This window comes from Engystomops pustulosus, chromosome 2, assembly GCF_040894005.1.
Source record: "Engystomops pustulosus chromosome 2, aEngPut4.maternal, whole genome shotgun sequence".
Lineage (NCBI taxonomy): Eukaryota > Metazoa > Chordata > Amphibia > Anura > Leptodactylidae > Engystomops > Engystomops pustulosus.
Genome location: NC_092412.1, coordinates 104,320,447 through 104,346,673, shown reverse-complemented (window position 1 = coordinate 104,346,673; position 26,227 = coordinate 104,320,447). Strand labels below are relative to the sequence as shown.

General features: G+C 36.7%; 1 protein-coding gene across 1 annotated transcript in view; it reads left to right on the top strand.

Moving 5' to 3' along the window:
- The first annotated feature begins 1,468 nt into the window (after nucleotides 1–1,468).
- Nucleotides 1,469–26,227, top strand: part of LOC140118217 (pinopsin-like) — a 165,933-nt gene continuing 141,174 nt past the window's right edge. The window contains exon 1 of the mRNA XM_072135839.1: nucleotides 1,469–1,731. The gene's annotated coding sequence lies outside the window, so the exon portion shown is untranslated. The remainder of the gene's footprint in view (nucleotides 1,732–26,227) is intronic.

Genomic DNA, 26,227 nt, shown 5'->3' with positions numbered 1-26,227 from the left:
TTAGAATTGTTAACTCCTTTTGGGACCATTCACCATACTATACAGCTGACACTTGCAGCTTCTGGCTCTGACTCTGCTTGTGAGCTAGTGCCCGGGGCTTGATGTTGTGCAGTACCATTAAGTCCAATGTTGGGAAGCCTCATAGGAACTCATTATAGCATTACAAATACAGATTTATTGTAGGCTGAAGTAACTGTTAGCCTAACTAATACCCTGCCAGAGTCACTTTTTTTGCGAGGCGTGCAACGTGTAAAAGACTGTGGCAAAAATCTGTGTTGTGCACCCCGACTTCTTTATGCCTTGTATGCTAGTTTTATGTTGATGATAAATAAATCTCCTCATAGGATTTTATTTAGGGGCATGAGAGTTCAGAGCGTACAGTACATGCTACATTTTCTGTATCATTTTTTTTTACGCTTCAAAAACACTTGATATCTTATGTGAGAGAGCAACAAAAAGTTACATTTCAGCTGTAATATTTCTGGAAATTAAGAATAGTTTAGCAAAACACCTGCCACTAACAGCTTTTAATGTTTTTGGGACTAGTATATAAAAATAATTCCCTGGGGTTAGAAAAAACACAAAACTTGCAAGGGATATGGAGTATCCATAAAGAAGTAAAATATAATATAAAAGTTACAGAAAATATGGTGAAACTGTTTTCAAGTGAAATCCCTTTTAGAGGACAAGAGGTCACTCTCTACATTCAACCTCCAGAGGCGACAAGGCTTCTGTAACATAAAAACTGTGAAATAGCCTGCCTCAGGAGCTGGTCACAGCAGGACAGCAGAGAGCTTCAAGAAGGGCTTAGCTGCCTTATCACAACAAAGTAACATTGATACTTGTGTAAAAGTACAGAATTCTGTTACCACATATTGTTTCCTGTCTGCTATGTCCCTTGCCTATTCCAATCCTTTCAAAACTTGATAGACACATCTTTTTCAGCCTTGCTAATGATGTAACTGCAATAGGATGAATAGGAAATGGCAATGAGTGCAATCTATAGGGGAATCTGTCAGCTCATGTCCAGATAATAATCTAGCAGTTATGATCTAATTAAGAAGGTGGGCAGTGGACTACGATGTGTGCATAGATATATATCTATATATAAAATTATAATGTATTGTATGCACACATATGAAATAAATACCATCATGTATACATTCTGTTGTAGAATTCACTCTGACGCCCCAAAAAGTAAAGTAACCAATTATAACATATAGACAAGAATAAAGACTATGTAAGCAGCAGCAGCTTTCATACTGATCCTTGGAACATGCTTGATTCTTTCTCAGCGGACTGGAAATGTGAGCATTGAGCGGAGGCAGCTGAATGCTCAGACGCTGATCCAAGCTCTACAATGGGACACTACAAGCCACCAATCAGCTGAGAGAGAGCAGATGATGCTGCCAGCTGTGGCTGGAGATATACCAGTGGGAAGTCTAGTCTGCACACACTTTCCCTGAGAACTGTGCCGAGCTGTAGATCAGAGCATAGGCACCACATAGGTGACTGCAGCCTCCCCTTCAGTACCAGTTATCCAGATGGATGATTCCTAATGCTACAGTCACTGCAGATGTTATTTATTTCATACTAGGGAGTGCTTACAAGTTCACTTTCTGTCTGTTCTGGAATATAACCTGTTGCCTGTGACTATTTGCTTAGACCTGGTTTACTTGGAGACCGCCAATATTGATTCCCTCTACATATTCTCTCTCCACTTCATTTCTTGTAAGTAACTGACTGCAACAAGCTACAATGTAATATATCATTTATTGCAATCAATGTATTCTTGTACTATAGTTTGTGATCTTTGTGCTCCAGTCTATGTAGTGAATAAAAAAGGTTATTTTATTAAATGTCATATATATATATATATTAAATGATTTCATTCTTGTATTTTCTTATATTGAGTGAAGCACCGGTTAATGTTGGAAGGGTCCTATTTTTTCTGTGCTATTACGTTATGGCTTCTTATGCCGAGTTGAGGGGTCTCAGCAGGTCAGTGAGATCAGTTTGCATGTTAATGTCTTCCTATGCATTATTGTCCAGTCAGCTGTTGTAAAATGTAGTAATGTAATTACAAACACGTGGTTCTAATTCAAGGCAGGAACAAATCCAAAATCTGTAGCATGTAAGACAATGTTCACATCTGTGTTCACAGGATTCTGGCATGTTATATCCTCTTACACATATTCTGTCATATTTCTGTAGTCTCAGAGTTGGAAAGCTTGGTTATACTAGGAAAGATACATACATAGGACAACTTTTTATACAGAATCACACAAGTAATATTGTGCTATTTATCAGAGACATTTGGGGGCTTTTATTATTGACTTTCTGTTAAAGTGATAGTTCAGATCATTTTCGGTTGTGCCCAATTCATTAAGCCCTTGTGCCACAATCTAACATCCCATTCTAAAGTCTCCTAGAAGCAATTACTTTTCTGTTCTGGGTGTTAGTTCAACAACATCAAATATATAGCCAAAATTTCTTCTGCAAAATTTGGCATGTGTTACATATTGATTAGGATACACTGACAGAAGAATTCACTTTTTGTCATATATTGTGTGGAACTTTAAAATGATCATGTGCACGAACACTTTATTGACAAAACTTGGAGAGGCTAGACCCCACAGCAGATTTCCCCTTAAAGGGGTATTCCCATCTGGGCATTCACATTTAATTTAATTAATCTCCCATATAAACTCCAGTATAAGCCGAATTGTTCAGCACAGCTGTCCTTGCAGGCGACCACCACTGCTGGAGTGACTGCCAAAAGAAACACACAGTTTTTTCATATGAAATGTCAGGGAGTTATTGCATGTCCTACAGACATCCTGTGGTAAAGAAATACCACTTTAACCCCTTAGGGACGTGGCCCTTTTTCGTTTTTGCATTTTCATTTTTCACTCCCCATCTTCAAAAATCTGTAACTTTTTTATTTTACCATGTAAAGATCTCTATTTGGGCTTGTTTTCTGGGTAAAAATGTTAACTTTATAGTGCTGTTATTTATTATTCCATGCCATGTACTGGGAAGCGGGAAAAAAATTCAGAATGCAGTGAAAATGATGAAAAAACGCATTTGTGCCATTTTCTTGTGGGCTTGGATTTTACAGCTTTCACTGAGCGCCCCAAATCACATGTATATTTTATTCTTTGGTTCGGTACGATCACAACGATACCAAATTTGTATAGGTTTTATAATGTTTTCATACATTTAAAAAAATTTAAACCTTCTGTACAAAAAACAATTCTTCATTTTGTCATGTTCTGGCGCTATTAACTTTTTCATACTTCAGTGCATGGAGCTGTGGGTGCTCTCATTTTTTGTGACTTTTGATGACATTTTTAATGCTTTCTTTTTTAGGACTGTATGGGCTGTTGATCACTTTCTATAGATTTTTTTATATTTTTCAAACTAGCAAAAAAGTGGCATTTTCAACTTTGGGCGCCAATTTCCGTTACGGGGTTAAACGCTGGGAAAAATCTCTAATATATTTTGATAGATCGGACATTTTGGGACGTGATGATACCTAATGTGTTTATGATTTTTACTGTTTATTTATATTTATATCAGTTCTAGGGAAAGAGGGGTGATTTAAACTTTTACTTTTTTTACAATTTTTTACTAATTTTTTTTACATTTAAAAAAAAAACATTTTTACCATTATTTTAGATCCTCCAGGGTAATTTAACCCTGCAAGGTTCGATTGCAAGGTCCGATTGCTATACAGATATTTTACAATGATTTTTAATAGCCTGCCATCTGCAGGCTATTAGAAATCATTGCACATGGCAAGCCTACGTGTCTCAATGGGACTCTAGGCTGCCATAGCAACCGATCGCCGCCCTCCGATGATGTTCCAGGGGGCGGCGAACAGCCATCCAAGATGGCGGACGGCATTTAACGATAAGTTAGGTTCCACGGTCGGGTTCGACCGCGGCACTTAACAGGTTAACTGCCGCGATCGGTGCAAGCGCCGACCGTGGCAGTGACAGGCGGGTGTTGGCTGTTTTATACAGCCGTTACCCGCTGTATATGGAGAGAGCTCAGCTCGTGAGCTCTCTCCATACACCCCTTGCAGTGCGAGGACGATATAGTTCATCCTCGGTTGGCAAGGTGTTAAGCATATACAATACAGATTTCTACACATATCTATACACTCATCCATGCAGATACATACAGTATATAGTCAAATATACTAAATTCAGTATATACATATAACATACAAATACATGCAGTACATACACATCATTTACACATATAGGGGCAGATTTATCAAGCTGTCTGAAAGTCAGAATATTTCTAGTTGCCCATGGCAACCAATCACAGCTCCTCTTTAAAATATTCATGAGCACAGGTAAAATTAAAGCTGAGCGGTGATTGGTTGCCATGGGCAACTGGAAATATTCTGACTTTCAGACAGCTTGATAAATATGCCTCATAGTGTATACACTAATATTCATATGCATAAAGAATTTACACGCATACATACTATAAATACACGTAGCAACTAAATGTACACATCATATACAAATAGACCTACATTTAGTATATACTAAACTATTTACACCTACAAACAGTATATTCACACAAACATACATTTATACATTCACAGGGGGTCATTTATCTTATTCCCTTCTCTGCACTCTTTTTGTGCCTGTTGTAAGTCTCTTTTTTGCACCTCATTTGTCATTGTCATTTTGCTTCTTTGTCAAATGCAGGGTTTTTTTTGCAAATTTTAAAAAGGCACAATTTATATTTATAATCATACCTTTCCTAAGCATCGTCAGGACTGGCGTGCAAAACAGCCATTACACAGCTAAAACACCAATGGAAGGAAAAGATAAATGACCCCCATAGACATGCTCACTGTCCATCAGTTTTATTTTACTCATTGACGCTGCCTCCTTCTTATTGCAGGGTGGTCAGATGCCACTGATCAGAATGCAACCCATTGGCAGGCCACATGCAGGAAGCAGAGGGCAGGACATTAGAAATTCCTGGTCTTGCCATCCCCTCCCCCAACGGTCGCAATCTGAGCAGATGGCTCCGCCTGATGCTCTATGTGCTGTGGAGGGTATGCAGCTGAATAGGTATAACATGCTACACATCCTCTATTCTTTACTCTGTGTGTAAGGTCACAAAAGCCGTGCCCCCTAATACTGCAGGTCCTGTGGAAGTTGCTGTTGTTGCTACAGTGGTGGTTACATCTCTGTTGGAATCTACAATGAAATGTCCAGTAGTTTCATATAAATGAATGAGGTTTACAAAAAAAACAACATTTCAATATTAAAGATCATTGTAAATGTGTTGCTTTACAGATTTGCCCTGATGCTCTGAAGTCAAGCATCTGTAGATCCGTTAGTATTTGTCTTCAGTAAAGCATGAGGACTTTACAGTGCTGAATTGTGTCTTCAAAATCTTAAAGTCTTAAATCCATTATAAGTACCAAAGTCACTTAACTATTCTATAAAATACAATCTATTGAAGAGGAAACTAAGCCTCTTAATAAAAAAAATTATCCTACAAACTGATCCTACAAATCCTATCCCAAGCTGAGGATTTACTACAGCAGGGAGAGTGCTAGTGACCAATGCCAAAAGTTCAGTTTCTTCTGTAACTTTCTCAGTAAAATAAAACTAGCATTTCCTAAACCAATCTTGATCCTCTTAGTTTTGGAGTGAGATGCACCTCACCTCTTAATAAATGCACAGCCAATAGCAAGACCTCATCCACTTTTAATAAAATATTGCATTTTGTGTAAAAAAAAACTTGTTTATGCCATGAACATACATAGAGGGAAAGCTTTCGGTGAATATATTAAAGTGCCTCAAGGGTCCTCAATATACCTACTGATAAAAAAAATCTTCTTTTGACCTCAATGTGATAGTATTCACTGGGAGTTTAGCTTTTTTGTTGACTGAGATTGATATGTTCCCGTACTGTGTGGTGTACTTTTTCTGACACATGTTCATGGTTGGTGAATACTACTGAATGGCATCAATCAGATGCATCTATTTACAGCATTCTAGCACTTATTGTAATTATACACTTACAGGGGAGCTTAAAATAATAATTTGATGGTCTTCAAAACTTGAGTGGTGGAAGGATCAACATCCAGCCCCACGTGATCTGGTGTTCAGTATCTGCTGTCAATAGTTCCAGATTGGGTAAAGGCCATAAAAATGGCTACTTTAAGACCTGGGATGAAAGATCCCTAACATGAAATACAAAAGGCTCAAGATTTAAAAAAAAGAAATGTCTCCTTGCCAGTCACATCAGTTCAGATGTACAGCTCAGATGTATAGCTCAAATGTATAGCTCAGATGACTTGGCTATTCCATGAAGTGCACTCATGACGAATAGGCATTATTTGTATCAATCAAGGCCATGTAAAGTCAAAGCTATGGCTTAATAGTGAGTAATAATCTATAGAATTTTCAAATGACAGAGAACTAATCTACCAAACATGCTATAGCACTGTGCAGGGTCGTACCTACAGGGGTAGCAACCATAGCAGCTGCTATGGGGCCCACAGTGTCAGGGGGCCCCAGCATCTGGGGTATTGGGTGTGAATATGTTTTATGTATGTATTTGTGATTTGTATATGCTTGAAATGTGTATGTCTGTGTTTATGATGCATGGGTGTATGTGGCACTATATGTATGTGTGTATAAGCTGTATGTATGTATATATGGTTTGTATATATATACTGTATGTATATTTGTAAGGGGTAAGTGGAGTCTCATTCAGAAGTCCACTACATCACCCTGCCTCTCCTAGTTAAGCCACTGGCAGTGTATTAACTTAATTAAATATATATGACTGAGTTTACGTATAGTGTAGATCCTGGAGGAAGAGGGAGAGCTTGTTAAGGACTTTAGCACATACAAGACATCTGTGCCCAGCTCATAAGCTTCACAGGTTTCTCCTGCTTTACTAAATCTCAGTACCAAAATAGGTGGTTTCACTGCATGTAACCTGTTAATGTCTGGGCAGTCTGGAAAGTGTACAATTGCTACTCCCACTCTGGCTACCCTTAAATTTTAAATGCAGATTCAGGTCAGGGGCCCTTTCAACAATTCAAGTGAGGCAGAAAAAGAATTCAGCTCCAAGTGAGATTCTTTGTACCAAGCTGATATTTTTATTTTATTTTTTTTTTTGGGGGGGGGGGTGGTGTGAAAGGGGTATTCCCATGAAGAAAAGATTCTTAAATATACTCAAGATAACAAAATAACACATTCTCTAATTCACTGATATTAGCAAAAATACAGCATTTCATAGATATAATTCCAACCTGTCTCTATCTGTTCTGGTGTCTACCGGGAGCCCACTCATGGAAACTTCTTTCCGGCAAGCAGCATTGTGCAGAGACTTGCTCCACAAGCAAGATAAGATCTTTGTACCAGGGGAAGGAGGCATGTAGCAGTGCTTACTGTCTTTGTTATAGCTCAGATGTAGCACAACTAAAGTGTGTCATTATGTGTTATATCCATCTCATGGATCTCATCATCTCTGATCTCTCTTTTTCTATGTGTCAGATACTAATAGAATGTTCAGAAACAATGAAAGTGTAGACGAACCTGTACAATGATAATTTAACCGGATCATGTGTTTATTTCATGTGTCAGCATACACGGATAATGGGGCAGATTTATCAAGCTGTTTGAAAGTCAGAATATCCCTGGTTGCCCATGGCAACCAATCACAGCTCAGCTTTCATTTTACCACTGCTCATGAATATTTTAAAGGGGAGCTGTGATTGGTTGCCATGGGCAACTAGGAATATTCTGACTTTCAGACACTTGATAAATCTGCCCCAATGTGTTTATTTAGAGAGCCCCCTCCCCTCCCCCCCCCACTCTGAAATTTTACACTGACCATCACTGAGTGATAGAAACTAAAACAGCAATAAAACTGAGTAAAATGTAAATTATGTGCAAACATCACTAGGGAGTTATAATTTCAGAGCTTTCTTTCATGGGAAAACCCCTTTAAGCCTCTATTTAGCTTAACGTGCCCCAATATGATACACCAATGATATAACCAAAAGGAGACATGCAGAAGTAATAAATTAAAACACATTGAATCAATTAATTATTGTTTTCTATATAGAAAAGTCATTTTCAATTAAATTATGTCATGTCTGGTACCATAGCTTAGGGCAATAGACAGCTTCATTCTAAAAATAGAGATTTCAGTGGAATGATAACATTTATGTGTTTTTCAAAGAAAAAATGAAGGAAACAATTCTTTTTAGTGTGGTAGTTTATAAAATGTATGTAAATGGACCAATTATATTTTTTGTAGACATTACATATACACTACTGTATTGTGGGGATTATCACAAAAACGAGATAGAGCAGTGTATAAGTTATGCTAGACCATACTTAAATTCAGCAGTTCCAAAATTATACCATCATACATTGCACAAATAAGTCACTGTTTGGCATGATATCTAAATATTTTGAGTATACAATGTCCAATTAATACACTACACAATACCTATTTATGACAGTGACTCAAATATACAGTACCATGTTTTATCTAAACTATGCTTCACACTACCATATGGGTTTGGGAGGCAAACTCATTAACTGTAATGTACAGTAAACATGATCCCTGAAAGGTTTCAACTTTCTCACGATCACCAGAGAAACAATCCATGAGCAACATCTTCACCTTTTGAAAAAAAAAATGTAAGAAAAACAGTGCCCAGATGGAGATAGAATTGGCCCAGTCCCAAGGCAAAAAAAATTATTCCACAATGTATTGAAAAGTCATGTTAAAATAGAGTTTTTAAAAGCTGGGTACAATTAACATCCCCACAGGCAGCTCATTGACACTACACAAAGAACATTGTTAAAGAGGGGTTAGGGATAGCTTCCCCTCCAAGTGGGGATTCAGTGTTTACATTATGATCCCCTGTTGTGGGACTAGGTATAAATCCGGTACTACAGATACTACTACACCTATACACAAAAAGACCAGATTTTAAACAACAAACTGTTTAAAACAAATATCATAATTTTTATTAGAATTATACAATATCAAAAAAACATTACTTTAAAAAATTGGAAGGGGGGAGGGGTAACAAGTGTAAGCAAGGTCAATCAGTACATGCTGAAGAGACAGTATACAACAAACATCCAGTACACGTGATCTGGTAAGTATATACTGGGGGTCCCCTACTTAAGAACACTCGACTTACATACGACCCCTAGTTACAAACGGACCTCTGGATTTTGGTAATTTATTCTACTTTAGTCCTAGACTACAATGATCAGCTGTAACAGTTATCACTGGTGTCTGTAATGAAGCTTTAGTGTTAATCCTGATTCTTATGACAATCCAACATTTTTAAAATCTAATTATCACAGAGACCAAAAAAGTTCTGGCTGTGGTTACAATGATAAAATATACAGTCCCGACTTACATACAAATTCAACTTAAGAACAAACCTACAGACCCTATCTTGTATGTAACCCAGGGACTGCCTGTATATCTAATAAATCACACCATTTTAGGTATGGCTCAAATATATTGGTAAACAATGCAGATTGACATGTTAGCAAAATACCATTAGGGAACACACCTAGGTGCTAAATATATTGCACAGCCCGGTGTCTATATTTCTTATATTGCACTTATATTGCACAATATTTAGCTGTAGTGCTTGTGAGTATCGATAGGCAATCTAATCCCTATGTGGCCATTGTGTGTATGCCAAACAAGAGTTCTGTCCCTACATTATTACCTGCTGGTGGTGATACACGTGGTTCTGGATGGCTGACACCCCGACCCGCATTTTGGCACTCTGCCTTCGTCAAGCTCACTGACACTGTGTGACTGATTACAGGCTCTGAGAGTCATTAGTGGTGTCTAGTACCTTATAGATGACAATCTCTTCCATCAGGAAGAGGACTTTATTCCGGGTTCTCCAATCCATGACGTATCACGGCTGAATTCACGGCCAGATGTCTTCAGCTCCGTGCAGCATCTCCACCTGGCGTCCCAAAAAATACCACAGTCACTTAAAGTATAAAGCCTCCTGCATAAAAAAACTGTGCTCCTAAATAATATATACCCCTCACAACACAACTGAGCTCACTCTCCACACGTATAAAACTATATTTAACACATATTTAATTATTAACTTGCCCCAACATTAACTGAGAATGACACACCTAACTTTCCCAAGGAAAGGAAAGGAACTGATTCTGAAAGGCAACTGTTAATCAAAAGCAGCCCTGGGAGCAGTTTGCAATCACAGAAGCCTGGATCTTGACCTTATTTAGAAGGACAGTTATTTGTACAATCCCTCCAGCAGTGGTGGTCATATCCAAGGATAACTATCTTGTTTCCAAGGGACAACATTACTACATTTATAGGAAATTATCTTCACACAGGTACATTTTTTTAAATAACATCCTATTGAAGAAATGTATGCATATGGGCGATGAATTTAATTAAATGTCAATGTCCAGATAAGAATATCCCTTTATGTTGTGTATTTTAACTATATCTAAAAGATCCTATTTAAACTCTGATATCTCCACTGCAGCCAGACTAATTCTATACCAATATTATGCTGATATGTACAATTTTTACCATGATTGAGGGCACAGCAACTATGGGACTGCTTTGTTTGTTATCGTCTACTTGCTTTTGCTTTTTCTCACAACCGAAATTTGGGATTGGAAAGTGTGATAAAAGAAAGTATATTTTCAGAAAATCACAAGCTGAACCCAAATACTTAATAAATGTCCTAACTTATGTTATTTGCAGACAGATATTTACACTTTAGCACTGTGACTCCCTCTATATTTACTTCCTTTTGGAAATCTGCTGCTTTTTCCTCCTCGGATATTCCAGTCTACATTCACAATCATCTTAATTTCTTCCTGCCAAGTGTTTTTATAGTTTTTGTTCCTTACTTTTAAATGATGTTTGTAAGATCTGCAAATAATAAAGGTATCATTAGCTATACAACATGTTACATAACTTCTCATTATTCAAGAAACGGGAGCTAGGTCATAGTAGGTATAGTCCTATTGACAGACATGTAAGTGTTGTATAACAGAATGTCACTAAAAATAGACTGTCTTTCATTTTTTTCTTAAAAATAAAATGATTAGTAGAACACGGGAAAACTGAGCAATTGAAAGGAATAACTTCATCTTTATCTATGGTAAGTGTAAATAGGGTGTAATGCAGTGCAGACAGTGATACCGTACTTATTATAATATTCAATCTATAATCTATATCCAATGCTTGAAATGTTTAAAGCTTATATCTACATTACAAGACTCATCTATTCAGTCTATTGATTGAATTGATATGTTTCATATCAATATTAATGGAACTGTTCTCTATCTGTCTGGCCTCCTTAGCCAATGCCATGGGGGTTATTCTACCCTATTGAGATTATTATAAGTCTTGCTTACTTAGTTATAATACTTTAATAACAGTAGTTAAAAAATAGAAGGACATTATATTCACAAAGGGTGATGATGAGTTGCCTTGACAGCTGGGAGCCTGTAAGAGGCAATCTCTCTTGCAAGCTCCCATATCTCTCTTTTCACTCTATACTGCAATAAAGTTATATCATACTATATTATATAAATGATCGGTTCAAGTACCCTAGGGGGCTAGAAACAATAATATAGTATAGAAAAGTATACAAATGCCATACCATAAAAAAGCCATAACGAAAAAACCATCAATATGTCCAAATTGACAATTTTCCACCATTTTTCCTCCAACAAAATTTTCTATAAAAAGTGATCAAAAGGTCATACAGTTGTCAGTATCTTAGAAATGTATGTGTTATTCCAATAATACCATTCCTTCAACAGACTTTTTTTTAAAACGTAAAGTTTTTTTTTTTAATGATAAAGGTATTAAGACAAAACTAAACTATATAAATGTGGTATGTCTGCAATCATACTGATACAAAGAATATAGAGGATGTATCATCTAGACTTCAAGTAAAAAAAAATGAAAATGCAGCAACTGCGTTTTTTCTGCTAATTTCACACAGAAAGTACAGTATGTCCCACACATAACAAGGCCTCATATATTTTTGTAAATGGAAAAATAAAAAAAATAAGGCTTGTGTATGAAGGGAAGTCTAAAACATAAATGCAAAAACCTGAAATAAACTGAAGCGGCTGTGTGAGAGGGTTTTAGCTCATTGTTATTCACAGAACACGTGTAAAACACACTGTACCATAAATAGAAGTTCCATTAGCTATATGTAACATTCCAATAAATTTAGAGTAGTGGTTCATAAATTTTATATTACAATGTCCTCTGGGAACCATTGCGAATACAGACATAAGTGTTTTACAGGGAAACCATTAGTCATCCTCCTGAAAGACATTAGCAATAAAAGACAGACATAAAGCATGTAGCTGTGTGGAGCTATAGAGCTCTTTTATAGACCGTTAAAACTATGTTGACCCATGAGAAGTATGTGACATTATGTATTATTCTTCAGGGAGCTTCATATTATTCCTGTAATGTTTAGATCATGTTATTGGATGGTTAGGGGAGTTTGCAATGTAAACAGATTTTGTAATATGTACAGCATAAAAAAGTGTCAGATTATGGATTGCAAAAAGCACTACAGTTAACAGAAGAACATGGGGACCCCAGCCCGTGCTAGTCATCTTCTGCTTTAGGTATCACCATTTCCACTGTTTAAAAGATAATATGACAATACTTCCTCCAACACTTTATATCATGAACATTAAAAAATATATATTCTCTTTATACTAATAATCCTCATTTTAGAATAAATATATGTGCAATGGATGTGCAATATGGAGCAGAGATTAGCTGCAGGCTACACAGCTGCCAGGAGCTCATCCATGAGTACTGTAGTCATTAGCATGTAGTCGGATGCACTTAATACATTTACTTTCTGAAAAGAAACATGTCCTCTTAATATTAGTACAGATAATGACAATTTTACCTTATGTTTACTGATTTGTGGTGTTCTCTCATAAAGTATACTTCATAAAACTTTGCAGAAATCAGTCATTCTCTATTTTTAGTCATGTAACTTATCTTCTTTTTCTAACAGCTTTTCTCTCGTTAATATCTGTCTGTAAATTTGTAATTTAGTGTCAGCTCCTGGGTGGAGACCTAGATGCTGTGACTCACCTCCCATAGAGCAACCAGGTGATTCAGCAACTCACTGAAGTTCTGCCTATCTTGCTAGTAAAATGGAAAACATGCTTGTAAAAAACAGGTTACGAAGTTGGTATATTAAAAGTGGATAAAGAAGCACTTTGCTCTTATAAGATATGATATGGGTTTCATTTAGTCACTTGTACTATTGATTTATACAGTTTTTGTCCATTTAACACATTCTTTACTGTTCTGTACATTAACTCAGGTTGTAGAGAATTTAGCTAAGCAGTTATTGGAGGGCTCCTTCCCCAATCAGACATGTATGAACGACCCCTTATGTCCATAACCCCTCTAACACCTGTCAGGGGAATAAAGCTTGGAGTTTGGTTGGGATGTGGTATCCCAATATAGAATTTTGTACTATTCCTCACAATGGCTAGTGTAAAAGGTAACCCAGAAGGCTTACACTGTAAAAGAGTTATATGCTTATACTTGATTTAGGAAAATCAGTACAGGCTCTAATAATTGTGATCCAAGTAGCTTGGAGGAAATGACAAACTCTGAAATAATTATACTGGTATGAGAAATTTTCCCTACAGATGTGAGGGTGACATGAGAAAACCTTCTGTGTATGGGAAGATATATTAACTGTTATTCACCAAATTACACATATTGAGAGCAAACATATTCCCAAACGCTTAAGCTCTATTAGGCATCCCCTGGAGATCAAATATAAAAACAACACATAACTTCCTAAATGTCAAAGTCATTGTGTAGTCCTATGAGAATACATCATAAGATGAGTAAAATAGCAGTATTTTAAGCTTATTTCATAAATGGTATACAGTGGGTATCAAAGTTGACATCCAAACTTGTACTGTACAAATAGTCATGAGTATAAGAGCTTTCATACTAGAATATACTTAAAGGGGTATTCTCGCCTTGGCATTCACATTCAGTTTGATAAATCTGCCATATATAAACATTTCTTCAATTAGATGTTATTAAAAAAAATGTTCCTGTGTGAAGATAATTTCTCATAAATGTAGTAATTTTGTCCCTTAGAAACGAGATGGATTCCTCGGATACGGCCACGTCTGCTAGAGGGATTGCACAAAGAAACAAATTGTTTTTGTATATGAAATGTCCGGGATTTACTACATGACCCACAGCCATCCTCTGGTAATGATTGCTGAATCCAGGAGGTCAGACAAGACTCAATAGCTCATGTCTGGCCACCGCTGCCAGAGTGTGACGTGGTCGTAACCGAGGAAGCCATCTCGTTTCTAAGGGACAGGATGACTACATTTATGAGAAATTATCTTCACACAGGAACATTTTTTTTAATAACATCCAATTGAAGAAATGTTTATAAATGGAAGATTAGTGAAACTGAATGTGAATGCCCAGGCGAGAATACCCCTTTAAGCCTTATGCGACAACCTCTACTCCTAAATCAAGTAAAGAAAAGAAAGTACAGCTACAGATTAAAAAATAATAATACTATAAATTGATTAAATGTACCTCCATCGCTTTCCTGAAACCCTACAAAACTTTATTTCTCATCCCTAGGACTTCCTCATTTTGAGACTATACTATCTCCAATTTTAAGTCTATCATTTTAAGTCTATGTGCAAGCTTTTCGTACAAATCTTGTACAATACAGAGATAATAAACAAAATCTTATATATAAGTGATTTAAGAAGAATTATGTACACACTCATGTCTCAATATAGGATTAATATAGACACTGAAATAGAGCAGTAATAATACACACAGTAATATCACAGTGCTAGGTATAATATACACAATAATGACACAGAATTAGGAAAATAAAGATGTAGAAATCAAATTACAGGGATAATGCACACAGTAAAGTAATAGTACAAATATATTAAACATAAACATGTCAGAGTACAATGATAATCTATGCCGTAATTTTACAGTACTGTACTAGCAATCACATCACAGGAATAATGTACACTATGATATTATGATTTAGTGGCAAAAATGCTGTGGCAAGGGGTTAATTAATTCACACAGTTCTTTAATATACAAAGTCAAGCTAAGTAAAATTTTGCATTTTTTTAATACAAACTGTCTGAACGGATATGGGATATTGGGTGCTGCTTTTCCTAGTTATATCCATGCTAATAATGATTTAACTGCTAAGAAGTGATCCCTACAGAACAGGAAGTGTCAACCTACTGTGAGACTGGAATATATCAGGAAATATTGACAAAGAAAATAACATAAGGATTTAATTATATAAGAATTTTTATTTTATGACATGACACCAATTCCAATTACTAAATTACCATATTTCTTACAATTAGCGATGAGCGGACCTGTGAAAATTGTTAACTGTTTAATTGCTGCCAGCAAAGTCGGTTAAGCATTTAAATACCGACACCAATACCGATTTCTGTTCCTGATTTATGGCATAACAACTACTTGCAGTTTATCATCTGGAGCCAAGTTATTCCATTTATTGTATTCATTGACAAAACAGAAAATTACACAGTACTGATGCAAACATAGATGGCTGGCACTGGGGTCTCACAGTTCTCCAGAGCTATAAAAGCTGATTGCTTCCCCAATCTCATTATCTAGAAGTTTTGATTTTAATCATGAGCACATTTCTCTGACTCAGAATATCAATCAGCACAAATGACTAACGAGAAGCCAAAGTTTTGTAATGCATTATTTATATGGCTTGTGCCTAAGCTGCTGTCCATTTTTTAAAGTTTTCTCACAAAATAACTTTAAAATGGAGTACAATTCAATAAAGAGTCTACTCAGAGTCGTGTCGCTTGTACATTTAGCATGCTTGTATGAAAGGCTTTGTATAACAAAGGGGAAAACAGCTTGGCAAAACAATGGGAGAATTTAGGGGCTCCATGGTGAGACTGTGAGGATGTTGAAAATAACTTCCTGGAACCCCTTTTTCGATATTACCTGATACCTTACTAGTTGCTGCAGAATTTCTGCCAAGACCAGAAGGTTTTTAAAAGATAGCTTCATTCATGAAGCCCAGAATCAGCTTGTGAAGACAAGGTCCTCCTGCTTCCAGACTTCTAAGAAGGATCCCGCCTAGAGGATGCTCCTTAGGAACTGCAGCTCTTGTTTATCCCTGAGAGGTTCCCAGGATGAATCAGAGCCAACAAGGATGGCTACTTTTTTAAGTAGAAAATACATTTTTCATGAAGTTTGTTTTGAATTCCACTTCATCCAATTTAATTTGCCAGTATTTCTAATTTTGGGGATGGTAGATCCTGCTGTGCTATGATAGGCGGTGATTACTTAGTGGTGATACACTAATGAAGTTGAATGGCATGACAATGCAGCCCTTGGGTCAAAAATATTGTGCACCACTGGAATCAAGACTAATTGCTGTGAAATAATAAAAAGGATGGTATACAAGATTCACAACTATACTTTAAAAAATAACTTAAACATGCCATTAAAAGCCATAAACTAAAAGGTTAATTAGCTGTAGTTTTGAATTTAGCAATTAATTAATTGTTATTCATTGCTGGCTGTAGTTTTATAAAAATGTTTTTTGGAAATGTTATACATACTTTATTTATATTAATCACTATTGTCTATTGTGGATAATGTCTCCTGAGTTCAAAACTTGGTCTTCTTAGTGTTTTTGACTGAGACTAAAAGGACCAAAACAAATATTGTGTCTTGATAGATTTTATTGAAGACAACAAAGTATGTTGACATGAGCATGATCTTTTCAGATCAGTTAACATTCAGGTGATGAAACTGTATAATTGTGTCTGTATAGTTGTTGAAACTATACACATTTTTGAATTTTTTTGAAAACTACTTATCATTATAACCCTAATCTACAAAGCTCTCCAAAGTGCTGCTCCTCTCTACCTCTCTTCCCTCATCTCAGTCTGTTGCCAACTAGTGCTCTTCAATTTACAAATTAACTTAGATTTTTGTATTCTTTAATTTAACCGACCACTCACATCTCCAGCACTTCTCCACCAATTCTCTCAAATGCTCTACATCAGACTAATAGCCAACCACCGAAGCTTTAACATAACTGCATGAAACTCCCATGTGTTATCCAGCAAACACCACATACCAAGCTCCAGGCTTCTCTGCAGTCCCATTGACGTTGGACTTTGTATATAAGATGGCGGAAGCAGCATTTTTATTTATTTATACAATCATTTTATTCATTTTGATCCCTCATAAAAATGGCTTGACCATCATACAAGCACTCTCACCTCCAGTGTCCTCCCTTCTACCTCATAGATTGTAAGATCTTGCAAGCTCCTATTGTTTCAAATGACAATGTTATGACTCTGTAATAAAATATTTTATTTGTATATGTACCCCATGATCTGTAAAGTGCTACAGTATGATGGTGCTATATAAATAAAGTGTTATTATTTTTATTTCTTATATTATGATGTAAATTTGGTACTGATTGTAAATTGGGATTTTTCAACTAGGAAATGGAATTGACTTTGGGAGCGCATTTATTGATGAATTTTACAATATGCTAAGAACTATTAATTGAAACTGATACAAATAGTAACATGTGGGAAAACATTGAGTTGATTATCATATCCTGCCCTAGGCCAGTCTTCATGTCTTACATTTACATCTTCGACAGCAATTTAACAAAATCTCTCACATTTATTTGGAATGCAGAAACACCAACATTTTACCACCAACACTTTGAAAGCAATGCTCAGAGCGGTTGTCTGGGATTAAGGTTTTATAATTGACTCAAGAGGGTATAGAAATAGCACACATGTTACACTTGCTTCTCTCTGCTGCTCCAGTCCATTGCATTGACTTCCATCAACATCACCTTAGTTTGTATTCAGAGGCCCGGTGTTGATATGTCGTTGACAAAGTGTCAAAGTGTTCACTACAGCCCCAGGCAGCAGCTTGTATTGGGTTGTATTAGACATGCAATGTTGACGCGACATCGCTGCTGAGCCCCTGCATACAAACATGCTGGCAGTGATGATAGGTGCCATGTTTGGGAGTGCTGGAGAGAGGAAAGTGTAGCATGTGTTGAATGTTACCTTTTTTATTTTAAAAACAGTTCAGAATGAATAAATACTTGACAAGAACTTTTCATACCCACTGACAGTAAATCAGTACAAATAGACTCTACTTATTTCAGCTCAGGCTGTGTCTTATTGTATTACATTCCAAGGTCTACATTGAATAGCATTTTCACACCTATTTAGTGTACTTACTATAATAACAGGAGATAGACTTTAAAAGTAGTATTCTCATTTTTATTTTGTAAGATAATGGATTCCCAAAAGGAACAAAATACTATAAAGTGTTTTTGTCTTGAAGTTCTCCTCTAATTAAGAAGACATTTTCTATACCATTGAAATAAAATGACAAACTATGCAAGTAAATTGAGGTATGGATACATCTGACAAACAAGACTGACCCAAAAGTCACAAAGCTTAAAATGTACAGAAGGTCATATCTGAAGGCCATTGGTAACTACAGATAAGTGTAGGAATGAAATAGTAGCAGCTGCCATATTGGAAGCCTCTATTATCCATGCTGCGTGCTACTCACTGTTTTCTAATAGTTGAGGAGTTTTTATACACATTTTATTTGATATTCTTTTTTAGGAAACATTTAACACTGAAGTATAAAAGGCAGCACTGCACATACTATGACTTGTCCCCAATAAAGACACATTGTTCAGTTTTAAAGGTGCTTTTACATGGACAGATGTCTGTTCATATGTCACTGTCAATCAACTGCAAAGAAAGTTGATCAGCAATCTTCTATTGTTTCTACTGTGCAATTATTTTGATGGATATGAATTTATGTTGTCAAAAGCAAATCTTCCTTCATGAAAGATGTGCTGAGGGGAACACTCCTTTTTATGGCTATATAAGTGATGCAGTCTGTTGACATATGTCTTTTGCTCATGAGCTAATTGCTGACATAGTCACACTGGGCAATGATCGGAAGCAAACTTTCACAGGAAATTTGATCAGATGATCATTGGCTTTTATAAAAGCACCAGTCTTGAAGAATAACCGCCCAAAAGAGTACTTTGCCCAATCTATTACTCTTGTACCAATTGCACATCATGATACTTCTACATTCTTCCCATTAATTACAGAAATGGAAAGTGAAGCACAAAATGGGAAAGATGTTTATGGTTTCTGATCCTCACACAGGGAACAAAAATGTATTGTTTCACCAAGGTAAGAACATTGAGAGATCAAGATAACCACAGTGGTGTACAAGCAATGACTCAACATTAGAAAACCATCTGCTCATATACAGTAAAAGCACTGGAAATCTCCAGATTGTCTACATAAGGGTTGACATCTTTGAATATTACTGGACTATTGCATGGACTGCTTCTCTTGAGGACGACTACAGGGGTAGTAATTCCGCCACAAGTACAAATAGTCTCTGCTTTCATATTTCATGCCTCATTTTATTAGCAAATATTGATGATTAATGATACTGTCAATACTTGTGAAAAATTTAATAAAAATGGAAGTTAAAAAAAAAAATAGGAAAGATGGTGCACAACCATGGCATGCATAGTTTCAACTCTTTTGTGCCCTGAATTCTAGAAAACTTGGGTACAAGTCATGAGTTTTGGTTTCATAGTTTTTTAAAGAAGACTTTCTCCTATATACTGCATCCCCTGAAACATGACCGTATATACTAAAAGTATATAATTTGACAAATTTATCCTTTAGAAGTATTTACTGCAACAAATCTAACATATTTATTCCTACATATTTATTTTACTGAACCAAAAGACCTGTCTGTTCCCTAAGGAAACGTGCTGCACCTTACAAGTAAACCTGCTGAAGTGTTTTGTCATCTAGGCACAGATGTTCTGTGACGTGATGAGATCTGATATTTCACTTCACATCTATGTCTTGTTTTGACTGAACAGCTGACTCTAATGCACTTCTCAGATATTTTAGTAGGTCACTGACCCACAACGTGCTGACAGATAGTGTTAGAAGGAAACCAAAACACTTACAGTAGAAAGATGGGTCAACCATGTCTCAGCATGCATAAATATACATTATGTCAACATCAAGACGTTTTTTAGCAGAGGTGAATAACTGCGCATTTTTTTTCTGTCAAAGAACAATTTGAAAATGTGGAACCGACCCCCACAGAATCATAAGCTTAAAGGGGTTTTCCCATGAAAGAAAGTTCTCACATTTTAATCCCCTAGTGATGTTTACACAATAAAGATAATTTTTAACCCCTTACTTTAACCCAATTTAATTCAGTTTGATTGCTGTTTTAGATCCTATCACTCAGTGATGGTCAGTGATGATCACTTCATGATCCCTCTAGTGCTGTGAGATTCTGTGTACTGAGAATTTGCTTAGATCATCAGGGTACAGGTTTATCACTCTACTAGTATCTGATACAGAGAAAAAAAGCGATGAGACAGATCAAAGATGAGAGATGATGAGATCCATGAGATGGATATAAAACACAATGATACTCTAAGTTTTGCTCTATCTGAGCTATAACACACACAGTCAGCGCTGCTATACCTCCTTCCCCTGCTATTAACCCCTTAAGGACGGAGGGTTTTCCGGCTCATTTCTCGCTCTCCAACTTCAAAAATCCATAACTTTTTCATTTTTCCGTGTACAGACCTGTGTGAGGGCTTATTTTGTGCGTAACAAATTTTACTTTCCCGTAATGTTATTTATTTTAACATGCCGTGTACTGCGAAGCTGAAAAAAAATTCCAAATGTGGAAAAATTGAAAAAAAACCGCACGTGCGTCACGTTCTTGTGGGCTCAGTTTTTACGACTTTCACTCTTCGCTCCAAATAATATGCCTACTTTATTCTTTGGTTCGGTGCGATCGCGGTGATACCAAATTTATATAGGTTTTATTGTGTTTTAATACATTTTAAAAAATTAAACGAATGTGTACAAAAAAGAAAAAAAATTTTTTGCCATCTTCTGACGCTAATAACTTTTTCATACTTTGGCGCACGGAGCTGGGGGAGGGGTCATTTTTTGCGAAATGAGGCGACGTTTTCATTGCTACCATTTTGAGGTCTGTGCGACATTTTGATCATTTTTTATTTCATTTTTTATGTTATGTAAAAAGGTGTAAAAGTCGCATTTCGGACATTTGGGCGCCATTTCCCGCCTCGGAGGTCACCGCCGGCCGTAACCGTTTTTATATTTTGATAGATCGGGCATTTTGGGACGCGGTGATACCTAATATGTTTGTGATTTTTACTGTTTATTATGTTTTATATCCGTTCTAGGGAAAGGGGGGTGATTTGAACTTTTAATATTTTATTAATTTTTTTTATTTTTTAAACTTTTTTTTTTATTTTTTTTTTCACTATCTTTTAGACCATCTAGGGTACATTAACCCTAGATAGTCAGATCGCTCCTACCATATACTGCAATACTTCTGTATTGCAATATATGGCATTTTTGCAGCACATTCATTACAATGAGCCACTGGCTCATTGTAACGAATCTGCAGCTGCCAGATAGCCTCGTGTCAAAAGAAGACACGAGGCTACCATAGCAACCGATCGCCGCCCCCCGATGACGTTCGGGGGCGTGGCGATCGAAAAAAAGATGGCGGCGCCCACGCGCCGCCGTCTTTTAAACGCCGCCCGCGACTTTGCGGGCGGCGTTTAGAGGGTTAATAGCCGCGATCGGTGCAAGCACCGACCGCGGTTATTAGCGGTGGGGGTTTTGTGCAATATGCAAAAACCCCCACCTCTGTATGAAGAGGACTCAGCCCGTGAGCCCTCTTCATACAGCCCTTATACCTCTGCGCCGTAGAGCTACGGCGCAGAGCGTTAAGGGGTTAAGATCTTATCTGTAGTTTAAAGAGTAAGTCTTTGCAATCTGCTTACTGGCAGGAAGTGTCTGTGAATGCCATGTGTCATGAGAAGAATCTGCCCAGCCCAACTATAGTCAGAAGATTTACAGTCGGATCCCAGGGCAACAAAAATTGTATGCACTAGGACTGATGGGATGTGTACATGTTTACTTTCATCAGTATTTTCTCCACTGGTGTCATGTAACTTCCAGGTCATAGTCAACTAGGGCTGATGCCTAGTCAGCTCTGGAGCAGGTAGATGCAATTACGTCATGAGGTTATGTGGATGTGAACACGAGTAGCAAGAGTGATCTGAATGGAATATGGCTACCTGACTGGTTATATCAATTAGCTCTCTCCCGTTATACTCTATCGTGGCCAGATGCCTTGCCAAGGCGCATGCTTTCACTGGCTTTATCTGAATATTCCCTACAATAAAGGGACACTTCAAGCAAAACTATTGAAGACCCAAAGGGGGTATTGTAAGACATACAGATTAAAAAGACAATCTATTAAACCCTGCATTTAGCATAATCGATGCATTAGTACATCTGCTTTAATAATCTACATGACACAGGATTAGGATAACACTGATATGTTATACAATTATGTTACATTATAGGATGACACATAGCACAAAAGCCCATTATTCTGCATATATCAGAGATAATAGCAGGTTCACCAAATACTAATTCTGTATCAAAATGGCATGTTAATGAGGTATTTACATAACATTCATGCTGCTGATCCTAAGGGGTGCTGATGTTTGTCATATGAGTTTATGTAATGTACTTTGTTGTATCCAGCGCACACAAGCATTTAAGATAATGACTTTTTGCAATTTACAAAATTAACAGATAAGAAGAGACATATGTGCTACTTAGCCTCATTAGCCTTAAGGCAATAACATATTTTTAGAATCAGTATCTGCGATTAGAAGAACTTGATTTAAAATGAACAGAAATAAGAAGTTTAACCTGCTGCAGTCTTTGCATCAAAATTTTTACATGGCATATAACGCTGTGCTTACATCAAGTCTAAAGTATGGTTGACCCTTATATAATACTGATGTCAGGCAAGTGTTATACAGTTTGTAACATAAGATGTTTTAATACATATGCATGGGAGCATTTCCTGATCATTTAGTAAAGAATATTTTGGTGGGCTTAGAGATCTATAGCCTAGCAGATTAAGAGTAGGATTTATCGGGAACCTTTCATAAGTTTTTGACCTATGAACCTGATGACTGAGTCATATAATTTACAACAGGTGGAAACCATTCCTCCTTTTCTCCAAAAAGTCTTCTGTTTGAGCAGAAAATAAAGTTTAAGACTATTCCCGGCTACCTGTCAGAGAGAACCATGGGGCGATCCACAGGGCATCTGAGTCATGGAGCCATCCTCATACATCCTCCTATAATCACTCCCCCTTCCTTCCAGTGACATATTTGGCTCTGCATTGATCAAATCCAGCCCAATGCACCTCAATGCAGGGGCATAGTTACAGTGAGCCCCCAATCCCTCTTCATAAATTCTTAATGGCTGGAGTTAAGTAAGGATTTAAACTTTATTTTCTGCAGAGTACAAGTAGAAGACTTTTTTGAGAAAAACAGGCTTCTCTATAGGAATCTGTCATTAGGTTGATAGGTCAAAACTCAATGATAGGTTCCCTATAAGGGAATGTGTAACCCGAAAATATACTTATTTAATCAATGTTTTATGTTTATTTTTATTTTCATTTGTAATAAATGTTTTCATGTCAATATCAATATTTTGTTAAAAAAAAAGATTATATTCTGCAATTCTCAGTGGTCACAAGGCTAAATAATAGATTGACAAATGCTAGCAATTATGCACGCCTCCTGCGTAACGTCACGAGGTTCCAGAGGGGAAAAGGAGTCTTGCCGCTGGAGTTGTGCATAATTATTAGCTTACAGCACCTGTGTACCAAGAGCGCCAAAGGCCAAGTATCTTTTTTCTCAGAAACCCTAGTGTATCAAGCCGAATGCAGACAAGTGCCGCCATCTGTAAGAAGATGCAAACAGGTAAGTATGTTTAGTTTGAATGGCTACCACACAAATTGTATATTTCCTTTAAATATGTCTTTTAATGAAAACCCATGTCCCCAGGGAAGAAGTAAGCAGTCCAATGCACTGATCAACATTTGGAAACAACATCAAGTTGTAGATACAAATGAGGTTGGATATAGATGACTTGTACTAAAGTAAATAATATGTGAATAGTATGTGAAGTTATATATGTGCATGTATACATACAAAGATTATAACCTGTAGAAGTACACTGTGTGTACATATGTTACTCTCATTAGTTGCAAGCTTCCTATATGGTTATAAAAGACAGTTTCTTTAAATGCAATATTAAGACTTTATAATTGTATGTTTATAATATATACAGTTTCTTCATTCCTTAGGGTTGACCCAAGGCACCACAGTCAGATGTTAGATCAGAAAGTCACAAGACGTGATAGTTGACTTCATTAAGCAGAACATCACAGCTTAAAGAATAATATTCAATCAGGCAAAAAGGTCATGGCTTGTCTCAGCTGGGGATAAGACATTTGCCTACAAACATTGCTAGATCCTAGTTACTGTACACATATTGCACTGAAAATAGACTGAATTATAATTGTGGAGACCAGTCGTCTCATCATATCGTGGTTCATAAAAGCTGCCACTCGTGATTTAATTTATTCAGCTTGCCTGCCTTGCCCGTAATTCGAGTAGAATCAATCATATCTGCCTATATCCCCAATGGCTCATAAGACATTTAATGTGCATATATACTTTACTCTGTATATTTTTTGGTAGTAATAACCTGCAAAGCCTTAAAGCCTAGAACAGTTTACATTTGTAAGTTTACTGGTTGTCATTCAATATAGGAAACAAGCTTGTCATCTCGCACATTGCTACCAGCTATAATACTTTAGTTAAATAAAGCATTTCGTTTTCCCCATAATAATGCCTTTAGGAAAATACAAAACACAATTGCATAATATCATGAAAGATTTAATTTCTGAAGCAAATTAATTAACCCCTTCATGACATTGCCAGTTTATAGCTTAAAGTGTAACTGTAAAATTATAATGATTTTACCAAATTATTATATGTGATCCCCCCTTTGAAAACAAACAGAACGATGCCTACTTTGTGCTACTCACCCTTTTCTTTCCAAAGTTATGGCATTTTCTGTTCTGAAAGTGTTTGACAAAATTTTTTCTTACCAGAGGTGAAGTGGGTGGAGACTAATGTCTGCCTGTCCATGCCCTCAAGCTGAGGCCAGTTAGCTTACCCACAGATCCTATGATGCCTTGTGTTCTCGCTCAAAGTAATTTAGTATGAAATTCATTTAGTTTCCCATAAGTAATCCAGTAAACACTGCACAGTGCACATGCAGGATATATATACCGTAGTGACCAGCCTGGCTGCTCTCATCACATGTAGGAGCATGGAACACATGGAAGAAATTATTAGTACATGAAGTCTATGCCTGTGCTGTATGCGCACTAAGGGTTAATAGCTTATCTGCACAGAGCTAGGTGGGGGAGGGGAGCAGCATGATGTGCAGAGAAAGAAAGAGGAAATTCTGTAGAATCAATGGGATGGAGGGACAGATCGGGAACAGGGGAGCTCTTGTACCTAACTATTCTGCTCTGGAGACACCTGTATTGACAGTCTTAACATCTGCAAAAGGTTGTATGTTCTCACCATGTTTGCATGGGCTTCCTCCGGGTTCCTCCAACACTCTAAAACATACTGGTAGATTGATTAAATTGTGGGCCCCATGGGGACAGGGACTGATTTGGCAAGCTCTTTGCAGCGCTGAGAAATATGTTGGCGCTATATAAATAAAAGGAATTATTATTAATTTAAGACAGATAAACAAACTATGGATTATCAAGGTTTATCAGCACAGGCAGAGCAAGCAGCTATTGCAGCGCTGAGATACTCTGAGGGGAATAGCAAAGAAACTGCTGGATATAAATAAAAAGATAATAGACAAAGTTGTTCTACATCCTAAGAGGTATTGACTTGTGGGAAAAAAAACTTTACAGTTACTCTATAAGGCTCAGTCCCATTTTTTTTTGTATTTCAACATGAATCGCATTACATGGTTATAACTTTTGAACACTGTTAGTTATCAAAGTGACTATGAGATTGTTTTTCATCAAAAATTAAGAATCATCTTGTACA